At 32.8% G+C, this 17679-nt stretch overlaps 1 protein-coding gene and 1 long non-coding RNA gene across 3 annotated transcripts in view; both read left to right on the top strand.

Annotated features, from left to right (window-relative positions):
• Window positions 1-3451: 3451 nt before the first annotated feature.
• On the top strand, window positions 3452-6786 carry LOC123653592. 2 transcript variants are annotated; one of them, XR_006743126.1, is made up of 3 exons: window positions 3452-3479; window positions 4149-4194; window positions 6204-6786. It is a non-coding gene; the product is annotated as an uncharacterized LOC123653592 (long non-coding RNA). The 2 variants fall into 2 exon arrangements; XR_006743125.1 differs by lacking the exon at window positions 3452-3479 and adding an exon at window positions 3533-3781.
• A 10653-nt stretch (window positions 6787-17439) lies between these two features.
• LOC123653591 (trafficking kinesin-binding protein milt) overlaps window positions 17440-17679 on the top strand; it is a 39652-nt gene continuing 39412 nt past the window's right edge. The window contains exon 1 of the mRNA XM_045589582.1: window positions 17440-17544. The gene's annotated coding sequence lies outside the window, so the exon portion shown is untranslated. The remainder of the gene's footprint in view (window positions 17545-17679) is intronic.

The raw sequence follows: 17679 nt of genomic DNA, 5'->3' as shown, positions 1-17679 counted from the left end.
TTGAACAGCTCCACTTTCCTTAATTTTTAAATAAATATGTAAAGTTGGAACAAATTTAACGTTTATATCGATAAAGTGAGCGCTGCAGATGCGCATAGACAATGATGGGAAGCCAAAAAAATTGCGGATATTCGTAATTAAAAGATGCTAATCGTTCGATTTTCAATAGCTCAATTCAACTACGTTATCCTTTTAAATTGCTCACCTCAAATTATTTAATTATAAATCAAAAAAGTCGTTGAAAAAATTCATTTATCAATATTTTCAAACTCCTATATCTTTTGATGTATACAATATTTTAAATTGCTCAACGTGTTAAAACCCTGCTGAAATTGCATTTATAATTGCTCAAATACAGTTTTGAACAACTCCGCTTTCCTTAATTTTTAAATAAATATAAATAGTTTGAACAAATTTATCGTTTATATCATAAGACAGGTGTATATACGCTGCGCGTGCGCATAGACAATGATGGGAAGCCAAAAAATTGCGGATATTCGTAATAAAAAAGATACTAATCGATAGATTTTCAATAGCTCAATTCAACTACGTTGGCCTTTTAAATTGCTCACCTTAAACTATCGGATAACGTAGTTGAATTGAGCTATTGAAAATCGAACGATTAGCATCTTTTTATTACGAATATCCGCAATTTTTTTGGCTTCCCATCATTGTCTATGCGCATCTGCAGCGCTCACTTTATCGATATAAACGTTAAATTTGTTCCAACTTTATATATTTATTTAAAAATTAAGGAAAGTGGGGCTGTTCCAAACTGAACTTGAGCAATTATAAATGCAACTTGAGCAGTTCTTTAACACTTTGAGCAATTTAAAATATTGTATACATCAAAAGATATAGAAGTTTGAAGATATTGATAAATGAATTTTTTCAACGACTTTTTTGATTTATAATTAAATAATTTGAGGTGAGCAATTTAAAAGGATAACGTAGTTGAATTGAGCTATTGAAAATCGAACGATTAGCATCTTTTAATTACGAATATCCGCAATTTTTTTGGCTTCCCATCATTGTCTATGCGCATCTGCAGCGCTCACTTTATCGATATAAACGTTAAATTTGTTCCAATTTTATATATTTATTTAAAAATTAAGGAAAGTGGAGCTGTTCAAATCTGTACTTGAGCAACTATAAATGCAACTTCAGCAGGGTTTTAACACGCTGAGCAATTTAAAATATTGTATACATCAAAAGATATAGGAGTTTGAAAATATTGATAAATGAATTTTTTCAACGACTTTTTTGATTTATAATTAAATAATTTGAAGTGAGCAATTTAAAAGGATAACGTAGTTGAATTGAGCTATTGAAAATCGAACGATTAGCATCTTTTAATTACGAATATCCGCAATTTTTTTGGCTTCCCATCATTGTCTATGCGCATCTGCAGCGCTCACTTTATCGATATAAACGTTAAATTTGTTCCAACTTTACATATTTATTTAAAAATTAAGGAAAGTGGAGCTGTTCAAACCTGTACTTGAGCAATTATAAATGCAACTTCAGCAGGGTTTTAACACGTTGAGCAATTTAAAATATTGTATACATCAAAAGATATAGGAGTTTGAAAATATTGATAAATGAATTTTTTTCAACGACTTTTTTGATTTTTAATTAAATAATTTGAAGTGAGCAATTTAAAAGGCCAACGTAGTTGAATTGAGCTATTGAAAATCGAACGGTTAGCATCTTTTTATTACGAATATCCGCAATTTTTTTGGCTTCCCATCATTGTCTATGCGCTTCTGCAGCGCTCACTTTATCGATATAAACGTTAAATTTGTTCCAACTTTACATATTTATTTAAAAATTAAGGAAAGTGGAGCTGTTCAAACCTGTACTTGAGCAATTATAAATGCAACTTCAGCAGGGTTTTAACACGTTGAGCAATTTAAAATATTGTATACATCAAAAGATATAGGAGTTTGAAAATATTGATAAATGAATTTTTTTCAACGACTTTTTTGATTTTTAATTAAATAATTTGAAGTGAGCAATTTAAAAGGCCAACGTAGTTGAATTGAGCTATTGAAAATCGAACGATTAGCATCTTTTTATTACGAATATCCGCAATTTTTTTGGCTTCCCATCATTGTCTATGCGCATCTGCAGCGCTCACTTTATCGATATAAACGTTAAATTTGTTCCAACTTTATATATTTATTTAAAAATTAAGGAAAGTGGAGCTGTTCAAATCTGTACTTGAGCAATTATAAATGCAACTTCAGCAGGGTTTTAACACGTTGAGCAATTTAAAATATTGTATACATCAAAAGATATAGGAGTTTGAAAATATTGATAAAAGAATATTTTTCAACGACTTTTTTAATTTATAATTAAATAATTTGAGGTGAGCAATTTAAAAGGACAACGTAGTCGAATTGAGCTATTGAAAATGTATCGATTAGTATTTTTTTTTTACAAATATCAATATTTTATTTGTGCAAACTATTTATATTTATTTAAAAATTAAGGGAAGTGGATCTGTTCCACACTATACTTGAGCAATTATAAATGCAACTTGAGCAGTTTTTTAACACTTTGAGCAATTTAAAATATTGTATACATCGAAAGATATAGGAGTTTGAAAATATTTGATTTTTTTTTAAATTTTGATTTTTAATTATATAATTTGAGGTGAGCAATTTAAAAGGAAAACGTAGTTGAATTGAGCAATTCAAAATCTATCAATAAGTATTTTTTTTATTACAAATATCATTATTTTGCGGGCTGGGGTGGGGTAGGTGAGTTTTGTGGCTTCAGTAACAACATAGGCCGCGCATTATCTACTTTTTTTTACTTCATCTATGGTGTGGAGAGTGTATTTGCCAAATTTACCTATTTGGCAAATATGGCCAATAACAAAAACGGCTTACCGAATTTCTGTCGGTTTTGCAAGGCAAAGGCCAATATCAAAAAATATGTTTAATTTTTTGATATTTGTCTCCATGTGTAGAAGGTCGTATCGGCTATTTGCCCGTACGTCAAATATGTTGTCAAAAACCACAAATACTGAACAGCAAACACAAATAGCCATGTGTGGAGGCACCTTTAAATACATGACGAAAATTTTCCCAAAGAGATTTCTCCCGTTTGATAATGATAATAGCAAAATGCAAATGTATCTATCATGTATCTATCTATATACGAGAATTGCTAGAATGAAAATAAATAAGTTTTTATCTACGTAAATAAACATCATGCCGTTTTATACTCTAAAATCATATTTAAAAATTAAAATTAAAATTGCATTAATAGAAAACTTTTCAAATAAAATATAATTGTATGTAAATAATTAAAAATTCAATAAGATAGGAATATAATAAAAAATAAACCACAGAATCAGGGGTTTTATAAAATATTATTTATTATTTATGAAATAATAAAAACATTATTTATAGTGTTCATAAATTCAAATTGATTTTTTTTTATGTTTATTTACAGGATGCAATTGCAAGGTACCTACGCGTTGAGTCTGGTACGACTTTCTTAAAATGAAATGACTGTTGTGCAGGTTCTGCAAGACAAGTACGGTCTGTAATTCTCGCTATCTATGGCTATTAAATTAGGAATACATCGAATAGACCATATAAAATTTGCTCTCGTGAAGTTAGTAATTCTGAAAGACATGATGGTTAGTTATTGTTAGTATATTGTGAAATAAACAAAATCATAATTTAAAGTGCTGTGGTTGTGATACAATGGTTTTTTTTTAAACAAGGTCAGGGTTCCTATCAGAAACGATGATGTAAAAATGAGTGTAAGTTTTCTGTAATAATTATTAAATTTACCTAAATCTTTGTCAATTATTATTTATTATATTGAGCTTAACAAGATCATTATAATTGCAAACAGATTTATGAAAAGTTATGTAAACATTTAAAACCAAGAGCTATGTGTTAAACTAGAGATTATTCTTTGTACTTAACATTTTTTTCATTTGTATATGAGATCAAATGGATAAAAGCCAAAGAATATTATCATATTATAAATATTACGATATTTTTTAAGTACTTTTTATTTTTATTTTGGAATATCCTTACATTTTTACTGTAGGTATTCTAATACTTAAATACTTTCTATTTTTTTTTATAGTCAATTTAATTATAAAAATGTATTGTCTGCAGGCTCTTAATCTACATACAAGTCATCAAACCTCACCAAAATAAGACAGTAAGTCTAAATATAAATTCCCCAAACAAGTGTCTATGATTATTCACTGTGAAGACTAATTGACAAAATGTATCATACAAGAATTAGAAATAATAAAACTAATTTATTTACATTTCCATACATTATAATAATTTTAAACTTGCCACTAAGCTTAAGATCAATACTGGCTTGAATCAATCAATCTTTGACCTTTAAGAATGAGTTAAGTTCATCTTTTACTATTTTTGGTTATATTGATGTGAAATGTACTTGAGATTATTATCTGATAATATTTCTTTTATACTTTTAAGGTTTCCCTCGTTGCTGATAAGCTATATGACGTATAATTTTATTTAAGGGCCTGTTTCACCAGTTGTGAATAGTGCTATTTGAAGGATGACGAACAGATAAAAGTTTTTCATGTATTATCCTTTTTCTACCATCGAATTCCAGTGTATTTATGAGATATTTCTATTTGCAAAAATGCATATAAAAACTGTAGTTTAATAATTGAGATGAGGTCCTAATGGCCTAGTCTACTTCTTGCTGTTCAGGTCTAATTGTAACTTATTTGAAAGATATACTTTGTCCACAACTGGTGATACAGGCCCTAAGTGTTACAAGCTTAATATTTTTCTTTTTTGTCATACTATTTAATTTGTCAAATATTTAAATTTGCAAGCTGTTTACAATTATCAATTGTAGTTTATTAGGTTTGATGAAATAGGATTATAAAGTGTATCAGTGAGTGAGCTAATTTAATATATAATTAAATATTTAAAAATTACATGTTTTTAAGAATGGACACTGACGAAGGGACTAGTCCACAAGTTTAAAGTCGCTCAACATGCAATAGAACGGGCTATGCTTGTGGTTTCTCTCAAAGATAGGATTAGGAATAAGACTATCCGTGAGAGAACGAAAGTAACCGACATAGCTCACAGAATTAGCAAGTCAAAGTGGCAGTGGCTGGTCATCTGTGTCACAGGATTGATGGACGTTGGAATAGACGTGTCCTGGAGTGGAGACCGCGTCTTGGAAAACGCAGTGTGGGACTTCTTCCAGCCCGTTGGACCGACGATCTACGTAAGATTGCCGGTGTAGGCTGGATGAGGAATGTGGAAAACTAGGATGTCTGGTGCGAACTTGGGGAGGCCTACGTCCAGCAGTGGACTGTAATAGGCTGAGCTGAAGAAATAATACACTCTAATAATAAATAATAAACTAATTGAATAATATACTAAAATGTTAAATTGATATACATGTATCGATATTTATTTCAAGACAGACAAACTAGACTGACGTATCCTACATTGCGACATCAAAGTTATCCGAAGATTTAACATATATACAAGAACCCGACAGCAACTGACGGGGGCTTTAGCCCACCAGACATAACATTCTTCTGGTCAGAGGATCCTCCCTTTTCGGTGCCTTATTTAACTTACAATGATAGTGCAGAGTCATAGAGATGTAATGGGTGGGGAGGCCAAGACTTTAGCGTCAGAGTACTAACCCTGATAAGGGTGATAATTAAAGGCTTATTTTAATTGTACATTTTATTAAGTGAACTATATTCCAATACTTCCAAGGAATACAATGCAAATGGAACTACTTCTACATTATACTACTATTAATTACAATGAACTGCTAAATTTCTAAACATTATTAAGTTATCTTTTGCAGTATAGTAATTGCAATATTACTATATTGCAATTTTTAAGATTTTTTTCTTTAGAAGTCCTTCATTCAGATCTACTATAATGTCTCTAATAATGTAATAAATGCTGTTTCTTGGAGAATTAATTTGAACTTTTATTTTTTAAAAAGCTATAAGGAAATAAATTCCAATTCCTTTTCAAAGAACTGGTCAATATTGTTTAATACTATATACATTACATGTTAAAATGTAAAGTGTCGAAAGTACATTACACATGTGTTTAAATTTTTATCAATTAAATCTACTTGATATTAGGTCATTTATTATGTCATTAAGCAGAGCCCACAAAAATGTCAGTAATATTTTATAGGGCAGTTCGGCAAGCTGGCGGCCCTCCAGGATGCGGCTCGCGCGCCCTCGCTAGCTCCGCGCACAAAACGCCACGTCGCTACAATTACAGGTGAGAACATCAACACATCAAAAAATTTTGCAGTCATAATTAATGCGACATAATGTTCCTGTGAAGTACTTCTTTTCTTTAAGTTTAAAGAATATTTTCCGCTTATACTTAATTATTTTAAGTTTTTTTAATATTATGTATTTTAGGTATTAATCAATAGAGTAAGAAAAATTCATATTCTATTTACATTGTTGTATGATAATGTTTGATTGTTACAAAACATTACTAGAATTATTAAATGCTACAAGGTATCATATTCAATTTATTCTTGAGATTTCTAGAAAGTATATGTACCATTTTTACTTAGATCCTGTTTGAATAATCAATTTGGTCTTAAGCCAGATTTATGTTAACTATTTATATTGAGCAGATCGATTTGAATGATGTGAAATATTGATAATGTTTGTCTTATGCGTTAAATATGCCTACCTGGTTTCGTTCAATTTACTAAAATATTATGACAATCTCAAAAAATTTACAGTAAAACTAAAACGAAAAAAAAAATAACGATTATTTGTAACGTTTTTATTATAATTAAGTAATAAATATCATAAATTTTGATATTAAATTGAGAAATTGCAAAGTTTTTAAGCAAATTTTAAAATAACAAATAAATACGTGCTATGTTCAATTATACTATCTTATACAATTAGCAATTAGGAATTTAGAAAAAGAAATAATAAACTCAGGATTGCTCGCTTTTCCTAATGTGGAACATTTTCGAGTTATAGGTATTTATCTTCTCTCAAGTAGGTGGCTTGTGTCATTGGGAAAACAGACATAACAAGTGTTACAAAACATTATGCTAACTACATAAATCTGTCATAATATAAATTATTCAAACCCCGACAATAAAATAATAAATATATAACGCAAGAATGGAATTAAATGAGCTTAATGTCGTAAAAATTTGCCCACATTTGTAAAAGAGACTTGAATATCTCCTTTGCTTTCAATGTGCAAGCTTCACGCTCATTCTTTCCGTGTACATGCAAAGTGGAACGACCTCCCTTCTGAGGTTTTCCCTGGGCGCTATAATTTGGGGCGTTTTCAAACGTCAAGTGTAAAGATGTCTATCTTTTCCCTAAAGGTCGGTAACGCATACGCAACTCTATGTTGCGGATGTCCATGGGTAACGTTAGCCATTTAACATCAGATTGATTCGTATACTCGATTCCTCTTGTTATGAAAAAAAAAGTTTAGAACGATTAAAAAAAACCTTTCTTTGTACATCATATTTGACAATATAAATGTGGAATGAAATGGAAGAAAGACTAGGAGCTACTTAGAACTTTAAGCCTCAATAGATGTTCACATTTTAAATAACAGAACGATAATAATATAGTCTGTTAATTAGTTTTTATTAACATCGTCATTTTTCATAAAGGTACAAACTATGTATAAAAACTAAATATGTTTTTATTTAATTTTACACATTTCCAATGCAAAATGAAAATTTAATTTGCTTTATAAGTTGTTCGGGTACCTGCTGCAGTGAAAGTACCCTAGTAGTCCATACTGTACGTACCAGTTATCACCTACATACCTTTATACATAGATATAGGTAATTTGAATATTTAAATGCTGAACACTTTAACTATCAAATCGTATGTCGTTAAGCTCGAAAATATTTAAACAATGTTTTGTGAAAATGTGGGAAGCTTATGTGTTTGTAGCTTAAATAAATAATAAAACAAAAATAGTTTTATGTTCAAGTAGGCTTCAAAAGCACATTTGAATTGTTACAATATTAATTTTCTGCTGAACGTTCTTTAAAATACATTTTATACAATTTGTTAAGTAAATAATATACCTCAGGAAGACTTGTCTCTTCGACGTTTTAAGAAAAATAGCGACTTAGATTCGTTGAGGAAGTTCAGTCTCTAACTTGGAAAACTACCAAATTTTAATCTATAGATTATATGGGTACATTTACAAAATTTAATGTCTATGTATAAATATTAATTAACATTAACTACAAATTCGAATTAAAATTATTTTGTTTGGATAATCCATTTACAGAAAAAGGCTAGTAGCTACTTGACGTTATAAACGGCAAAAATATTATAACTTTCATACAATACACTCAGTTAAATTGAGGACGACTTTTTTATTTTGTTTGTTAAAAGTTGTTGCCTGATATGGTTGGATTTTCGTCATACCATACCATTAATTCTTATTGCGGTTCGTATTTGCGTGCATGAGTCACATATGACTAATTTATAAAATTAAGCTTGTTCTCGCACTTGCCTGTGTGTTTAAATAATCGCGTTGTCGAGGCTTTAACAAGCAATGCCCCCAACATTTTTATTATAAAAAAAAAACAATCTAATAATCAGTCAGTCAGTCAGTTCAGCCTATTGCAGTCCACTGCTGGACATAGGCCTCCCCAAGTTCGCGCCAAACATCCCGGTTTTCCGCAATCCTCATCCAGCCTACACTGGAATCTTACGTAGATCGTCGGTCCAACGGGCTGGAGGACGTCCCACACTGCGTTTGCCAAGACGCGGTCTCCTCTCCAGGACCCGTCTGCTCCAACGACCATCGGTCTTGCGGCACAGATGGCCAGCCCACTGCCACTCCAACTTGCGAATTCTGTGGGCTATGTCGGCTAATTTCATTCTCTCGCGGATAGTCTTATTTCTAATCCTATCTTTGAGAGAGACCCCAAGCATAGCCCGTTCCTTTGCATGTTGAGCGACTTTAAACTTGTGTACCAGTCCCTTCGTCAGTGTCCACGTCTCGGCTCTGTATGTTTTTTTTTTATATCACTAGGTCGGCAAACAAGCGTACGGCTCACCTGATAATAAGAGATTACCGTAGCTTATAGACGCCAGCAACATCAGAGGCATCGCAAGCGCGTTGCCTACCCAATCCTCAATCCTCCCAGGAGCTCTGGTCACCTTACTCACCAACAGGAACACAATACTGCTTGAAAACAGTATTATTTAGCTGTGATCTTCTGTAAGGTCGAAGTATACCCCAGTCGGGCTGCTCCAGATTTTGAGCAGGAAATTCCTGCTGTGCCCTACCTCAGTTAAACAGGCACACACACACACACACAACACAACAAAGTTAACACAGGCAGGACGCATTGCTCGAAGACTTTTGTCTTCAAGCATTGCGGAATCTTCGAAGTGAAGACTTGACGAAGTCTGCCAAACGCTGCCCAGCCCAATCGAATCCTCCTATCGGCCTCCCTCTCGAAGTTGTTACGGCCTAGTTGGATAGTATGGCCTAGGTAAATACAATCCTGAACAACTTCGAGAAGGGTACCATCGACCGATACCGGTACCGGTATGACTTGGTTGTTAAACATAACTTTCGTCCTATCCAACTTCATAAAGAGACCGACACGTCGGGAGGACTCGTTTAGGCCGGCCAGCATTTGGCCTAAACATCCAACGTCTCCGCAAAGATGACGATATCGTCGGCGAAACGAAGGTGAGAGATGAATCCACCGTTTAATCTAATAATGATTAATTATAATGTCACAAATATTAAAAACCTTTTTTAGATGTGTTAAAAATTTGTCATTAAAATTGTACAAGCATATAAAACTAAAGAATTTTTATATATAGGGTTGGATACCCAAAAAGTTAGACGTGACTTAAATTCGAGTAGAAGGAATTAAGGGGCTTAATTAACCTTCATACATAATTTGTATAACCAATCTAATTGACTTTACTACACTATCCTCCCTACTTCTATGATTTTGAGTTTGATAATTCGTTAGAAATTTTACTAAGTTTAGTAGTAGATACTTTAAAAAAATATATAATATTAAAAGCTAGATACAGATCAGCCACAAAATAGAGTTCTTTACTTAAAAAGTTTGTTAACACTTTCCTAAGCAGAAAAATAAAAAGGCGTAAATACAATTGGCGTCGACACATTATTTTACCGATTTTCCATAAAAAAAATAAACAATTTATAACAGTTGCGATGTTTTTTCTTCAAACAGATCGATACAAAATACGGCAAAAAAGATTGAATGTTGATTGTTAAGGTCACTTGCACTCTTTCGATGCTGGTACTTGCTATTGCTGTGCTTTACTCTCTCTCTCTCTCTGCAGTCTGTTACTCCTCCTTTTCAATCTCTGAAGTATTTCTTGATAGTTTTTACCCGTGGCTTCGCTCGCATTGACTTTTTTTAAATAAAAAGTATCTTATGTTACTTCTAATACCTCCAAGAATAAGTATACAGTTTCATGATAATCGGTTAAGTAGTTTTCGCGTGAAAGAGTGACAAACAAACTTACATTCACATTTATATTAAAATAAATATTACATTAAGGATAATAGAATATACAGACTAGGAATTTTATTTTTTACCCAGAGGAAATCCCTAACGGATGCCTCTAGCCTCTAGGGAGCTAGAGGGTATGTCCGATTCGCACGGACTAAAAACCTCTGGGGTGTTCCTTCGCGACACGCCTGGGCGGAATCACGGGGACGCGGTTGCTATTCCGCGATACCGCTAGCGGTTACCTTAAAAGCTCGACGCGATTAGTGACTCCTTAGGGGCTCCCTCGAACACAAAAGTCGCCTCCCTTCTCAGGACCGTGCAATGAGGACGATACATCCCCCGATCTATAGCTCGCTGGTCTGGCGTTACGGCAGCAGATTGGCCAGGTAGGCCCTGCGTCGCCGACCGCGCCTTCAAAACTGCCAAACTGCGCCTTCCAAACTGCCAAACTGCGCCAACGGGTTAGGGTATTATATTAAGGATTAGGGATAAATCTAGAATTAATACATTGGATTTAGATCTAACAGCTCAAAAAGAGCAAGAGATCAAAAAGGGACATAAAAATTGTAAACTTTTGATTATTTTTGTTCTTATAAAAACATATTTAATATGTGACCTTGTGTGGAAAACGGTATATGACTAATTAAGACTTGCCGATGACATAAGTATAAACTATAAGACGCCTTTGATCAATGCAAACATAGCCTTACTCCATTGCGCCTCAATAAATAAATTGATTCTGGTTGGATGACTCCCGGTGGTGGACATGCTCAAACATATGTATATACGAGCGATTTAGAGCTTACAAGAATATACCCAAGATAGTGAGTGTCATGTAATAAAAATAGTATTAGGTCCTTACATATGAAATTGGCATTTTGTATGGTCGGAACATAAAGTCTATTTTTTTAAATATATAATATATTTAATTAATCAAAGTGTGAACCATTGCATTTTATGCACTTTTGCCATTTTATAGGTAATTCATTGATACCTTTACAGAACGAAAAAAAAAAAAAACATTCGGACGGGTATAAATAAAATATTTGAAGGCAGTTTGGGCTGCCCCTCGGAGTTGAATTTTTTCCCTTCCAAGACGTTATCCGAATTTCGAAAAAAAATGGTAATCTGTTGGAGCAAGGTCCAATTGAAGCTTCTCTAATTTAGTAGCCGTCTGTTGTGCAGTGTGTGGTCTAGCGTTGTTTTGAAGCAGCCGTGGCCTAGAGCGATTGACTAGCCTCGGTTGTTTAGCAGCTAGCTTTTCCATTATGGTTTGCAGTTGCTGACAAAAGACATCTGTCGTAATCGTCTGGCCAGATTTAAGCAAGCTGTAGTGAACGACACCGGCACTAGTCTACCAAACTAAAAACAAATAACTTTTTTTGAGTCAATTTTCGCTTGAGGCAGGATTTAGCTGGCCCGCCTGGGTTCAGCTATTGCGATAAGCGCTTCCTATTATCGTACATGATCCAGTTTTCATCACATGTAATGATTCGATTTAAAATTCCTTCATTATTGTGCCGGTCGAGTAATGTAACGTAACAGTCTAAGCGTGTTTGTCGGTTTGTTCAAGTGGATTTATTCAGTTTTAGCACTAAAACCGCAGCCTGCAGCTAACTCGGACGTGGTTTGTGATGGACCCGCTTTCCCAATAGCCTTCAATTCTTCATTATCAACTTTGGTTTCCGGGCGTCCACAGGGCTTGTTCTGGAGGTCAGTATTTCCAGAACGAAAACGTTTGAATTAAAAACGCGCTGTTTTGTGGAACTCTTAATAAGACGATATGTCAAGTTTTCCATTTTGTAAACTGAGTGGCGCAAATGAAAAACAAAAGAGGAAAAAAATGAATTACTGTTTTCAAAAACGCAAATGCATGAATGAATATGAAATAGCTGTATAAATTTGAATTTGGAATTCTTAACCAAAGAGAAAATACATATTTGAGATCAAAGTGGCCAGTACGACAAAACGAGAATTTCATATGTAAGGGCCTAAAATATATAATAAAACAATCGTATATCTTTTTGGTTAATTAAGATCTGCAGATGATGCGGAATTATAAGAATTTCTATTGTTATTATATTTAAAACTGTGAAATTTGAAGTAACCAACATGTTACAAAGAACATGTTGATACTACAGATATTTTAGTTATAATTATTAATATTAAAAAAATACACCATAATGTCACAAGTCGGAGTTTTATAAATCTAACTGTTAATTTGTTTTCGTAACTTTTTAACCTGTAACGGTTATATTTTATTTGCTCTATTATTAAGGTTAACTAAGCACAGAAATGTAGTGTAGAGTTTATGAATGGGGGAAGAAGCATAAAACTGCTATTGGCAAGGTGCCAGCTGTTATTCCGGGCGGGCGGGCGCTCGCGCAGGACCAGTCGCGCGCCGCGATCCCGCTGACAAAGATCTTATCGTATACGTCTCACGCCCGCGTTAACCGTACTACAAAACTGTCTGCTAATGACTGACGTCATTTTAACTTTTATTATTATAACTTTTACGATAATTAAGATTTATTAATGTATGTGATGTATTTTTTATATTACGAAAAGTACCTATTTATAGAAGATATGTAGCTCATGTATTTTTAAAACTTATATGACTAATGAATTGTAGCTGTTTTGTTGTTTTCTAAACTTCTCAACTGTCGTTGAAAATTTTTTATGGATTTAAAAAGTGAGTTATATTATTAAAGTTTATTTCACGATTGACACGTTCATTTTACTTGTATAACTTCAAAAAAAATCACTACTACCTACTATGAAATTTCGACAAAAAATCGGTTAGCCACCGACGTAACGTAGAAAAGTGCTGTAAACTATTGAATAATGAACCGCGTCTAATGTGTTATAAATATGTATGCTTAAAAACTTGAAAAATTGAAGTTTTAACTCGTTCACGTAACAAATACTATAAGTGGTAGGAAAATAATCTTATTATTTTCTCATCGCAAGCGTAAGTAAAACTAGCTTACATAATAGAACGACGCCTTCATGTCGTACCATCTTTGTAGATAATTATGTACCTATGTCATCTCAATACTCCAAAATTGTAGAATACGTATAAATTTATATGTTAAAATTATTAATCACGTTATTTAGAACAGTATATTTGGCCTTGTCTATGAAAGATGCTATCTTTAACTATCAATAGAATATTTTTCGTTTATGGAATAGTATGTAATTGCTTAATTTGCTGTAATTATATTAGCTCTTTATTTATGTACAAGGTCGTATAGTTAATAACAACGTAAGGTACAACACCAAAAAGGTGAACCTATGGTTTTGATGCCAGCATATTGACGACATCCTTATTTTTATTAGAGCGTTGACGAGTGCGTCGACCGTACCGCCTCCACAGCTGAACTGTGCGTGTGGCCTCGGTATCATTTCTATTTCTATAGGACTTTGGCAATAAATATATTATTGTCTACTTATATGAATTATAATTATAACGTTAATTAATTGTAATTCAATTATATTGTTCATTAACTTTCTTAGTGTGAAAGTTTATTACTAATCTAGATATATAAAAATGAATGTTTGTCTGTGTGTTCTTTATAGAATCGTAAACTATGCATTTGATCATGTCATGATCTGCAGCAAAGTGCTGTGCATGAGCCTACAAAGGTTTCTGAGTTGGTATGACCAAAAATAAAAATATAAAAATAAAATATAAATAAAAAAAGCGTAAGCAAAAGCGTAGCAATAACGCGCAGGGTACAGCTAGTTCTTTAATATAATTCTTTTTTAAATGGATATACCACAAGGGACTGTGTCAATTAGAAAAAAAACTATATACATTATCAACTATAAAACTAAGCAAGCAAAGGTAATTGCTTTTTCAGCTGTTGCTATCGATAACATTGCTGACTATTATCGAGTTTTATGACGTTTTTCTCTTTATCTAGTATCTAGATTATAACATGAATGATTATTTATTATTAAAAGAAAGAGGTTTGAGTGCACGTACACAGACTTGACGGTGACAGTGAAATTGTTTATTTTTATGTGACTGTTTAGCCGTTTTGCTATTATTGTGAACGGCCGAGGAAGTTTGTGTATGTTTTACTATGAGTGAGAGGCGATCTCGGCCGCGACCACGCCGGCGCAATGAATTTTATGACAAGCAACAGGATTTGTTATTTACTTGGAGTGACGGTGAGTTTGATTAATATCAAGGAAAAGTTTTGTCAGGAATTCTCTATCTAATCAATGGCAGGTATTATTTAGGTTGATATAGTGCGTAACTACACGAACTATACATAACCCTTTTTTTTTTGTTATATAAATTGAATTGTAACACATTTCTAGACAAAATTGTATATAAATAGTAAATTATTACAATTATCAAACTAATTAAAGTAAAAAATGACTGTCTGCATCTTGTCAATTATGTGATATTATATGATAGTGGTGCGCTTGACTGATAATAATCAGTTTGTATACGAACTGAGTGTTTTGGATATAGGTACATATCAATCAGTACATACAATAAAAATGTAACGGATTGCTGTCTTGCACATGGAAGATATATGAGAAAAAATATTATTGAAACTTTAATCATGGCAAATAGCACCCAAAACAAATTGTTAGAATTTTTGTCTCTTTGTCTGTGCGTTTGTGCACGCTAATCTTAGAAACGGCTTATCCAATTTATCCCCATTGGCTTATCCAATTTAGATGTGGTTTTCATTAATATATTGTGGTAAGCTTCACTTAACATATAGTGTTTGTTTCATGTCAGTCGGTTCATAAATAAAAAAGTTATGCCATTTTAAAGAATCACGTTGAACATGTAATTACTAAAACGCGGACGAAGACGCAGGTACAACTAGTATTAAACTAAACCCGTGTCGTTATTATATTATATTTTTTAAAAATTGCTTGACATATTTTTTCAGGACAGTGGATAATATAAAGTTGACCTAAATCTTTCAAAGAAGCCACAATAGTTAACGTTGTAGCTTACTATTTAATTTCTTGTAATCGTGGTTTTTACATGAAATAAACCTTGAGCACCTAATATACCTATAAACCTGCTGTGTGGTTACGGCAGTAAAGAATATAGCCTCTTCCTGTGGGTGTCGTAACAGGCGATTAAGGGATAACACAGTTCCACTACCACTTTGGAACTTAAAAAGCCGACCTATGGCGGGATAACCATCCAACTGCTGGCCTTGAAATATACAGGCTGAAGACGGGCAAAAGCGTCTTTGGTGCGACAAAGCCAGCCCTGCGGTCACCAACCCGACTGCCCAGCGTGGTGACTATAGGCAACACACATGAGTTCACGCCGTTTTTGGCGTGAACTTGTGGAGGCCTATGTCCAGCAGTGTCCAGGACTGCTATAGGCTGAAGTGATGTGTGATGAAATCTGGAGCAAGGTTAAAACCAAGGAATCAAATAAATCTTTAAAAAAAGAGTTATTCTTGTCTCATTACCGTTTAGTACTACATAATTTAAATAACAAGTAACAATGTTTGTTTAATTTCATAGTCACGAACTCATTTAGTTTCCATTTATATGTTAAACGATACTCGGCTTCGCTAATGAGACAAAGGAAAGGTTTCGAAAACTCTTGGTAATTTTAAAAATAAAACCTATTGACATTGCCAGTGATATAGTTCACAAACCGGATGGCAAATAGATTCAAAGAAAATGAGTAGAATACAAATTAATATACTTACCGTTATGATTATGCGGTTATATTGAACAATAATTAACTTTAAGTAACATTAAGCTTAACTAAAAGTTTCTAATACGTTTGCTTGAAAACAACGATTTAACTGTTAAAACTGAAATTGTTAACTGTTAAAAGTTATTTTGAAGGTGACAAGTCATAATAAATGACTGTGCAAATGGATATTCGTGACGTTATCATATTGTGTGATTTTTGTTTGTACGATAGATATATTGTATTATTTCAGTTCAAATGTACGATTAATTATTATTATTTTTAAAATATTGTACGCATTTAGTCACTCAATTTGTTTCCTGCGCGGTCTTGATTTCCTGATGACGTGTGACAACCAATCAGAATCGAGTGTGACAGGGAGTGTTGATAGTATTTTTCGATAAAAGATTCGAAGACGATTCACGAGGGTCTTTATTACCAGAGCAAGAACCCACGCTAGTCTACTCAGTAATTAGTTAGAATAAATTGAGAGAGATCAGTGAATTTTATCAGTTGTTTGATTTCGTAAAAAATTAAACATTGCATAGATGTTTAGTTCATTTTAAACCTGGAGTTATAACGTTTCTTTTATAGCATGATATAAGTATTATGCCATGTACCCATATAAATGTCATCGCATGTGATGTCATGATCATATTGTATATTTAAAACAAAATACAATATAAATAAATTAGGTTTTGATTAAAAAAACACAAAATGTAAGTCTACGCATCTGTATAGTTTATTATAAGAGAAGTTGGGATGTATTTTCTGTAGATGGCGCGATCAGTAGCCAGCAGCGAGAGGGCTGACTATCGATTCTGTCTGCTCTACACTAAGTGCAATCTATACTCCGGGTACATGGATAAACTTAGTAATACAGCTTTACGCGCTACTTCGATTTCTAGTCACGATATACATTTAAGCTCTCGCTTTCTATTTATTTGTTGTCTTATGTCAAAATATCATATAGTTTATAGAATCTGTACCTTATAACTATAATATAATAATGTATAATGCATAAAATCAATTAAAAGTAGACTGATAGTAGAAAAGTAGTAATTATTTGACTTTTAATTAAAAATTTTGCTTAAAATCATATGAGAAAAAAACCTGTTAATTATTTCTCTAAAAAATAGTAAATAGTTCTTATTGTACTATGTTAAAAATCTCAATAGGTACTAATGTAGGTCTTTTGTCTACAGAGCTGTGCAATAGCGAGGAGGTGCCCGAGGTAGAGATTGTAAGCCTTCTTCAAGAGCATATACCAAAATATCGTCTAAGAGCAGACAGTCTCACACAATTCGGAGGTAATACATAATATCATAATGTTAGTAATTCGAAGAATTTTTGTATGTTTCCATCTTTAAAACTACTTATTCTATTTGAACAATTTTTATTGTGTTAAATTAGCCATTTCTAAAAAAAAGGTTATAAATTATGAT

Source organism: Melitaea cinxia, chromosome 5 (genome assembly GCF_905220565.1).
Source record: "Melitaea cinxia chromosome 5, ilMelCinx1.1, whole genome shotgun sequence".
In the NCBI taxonomy this organism is placed as follows: domain Eukaryota; kingdom Metazoa; phylum Arthropoda; class Insecta; order Lepidoptera; family Nymphalidae; genus Melitaea; species Melitaea cinxia.
This window is presented reverse-complemented; position numbering and strand designations above follow the sequence as displayed.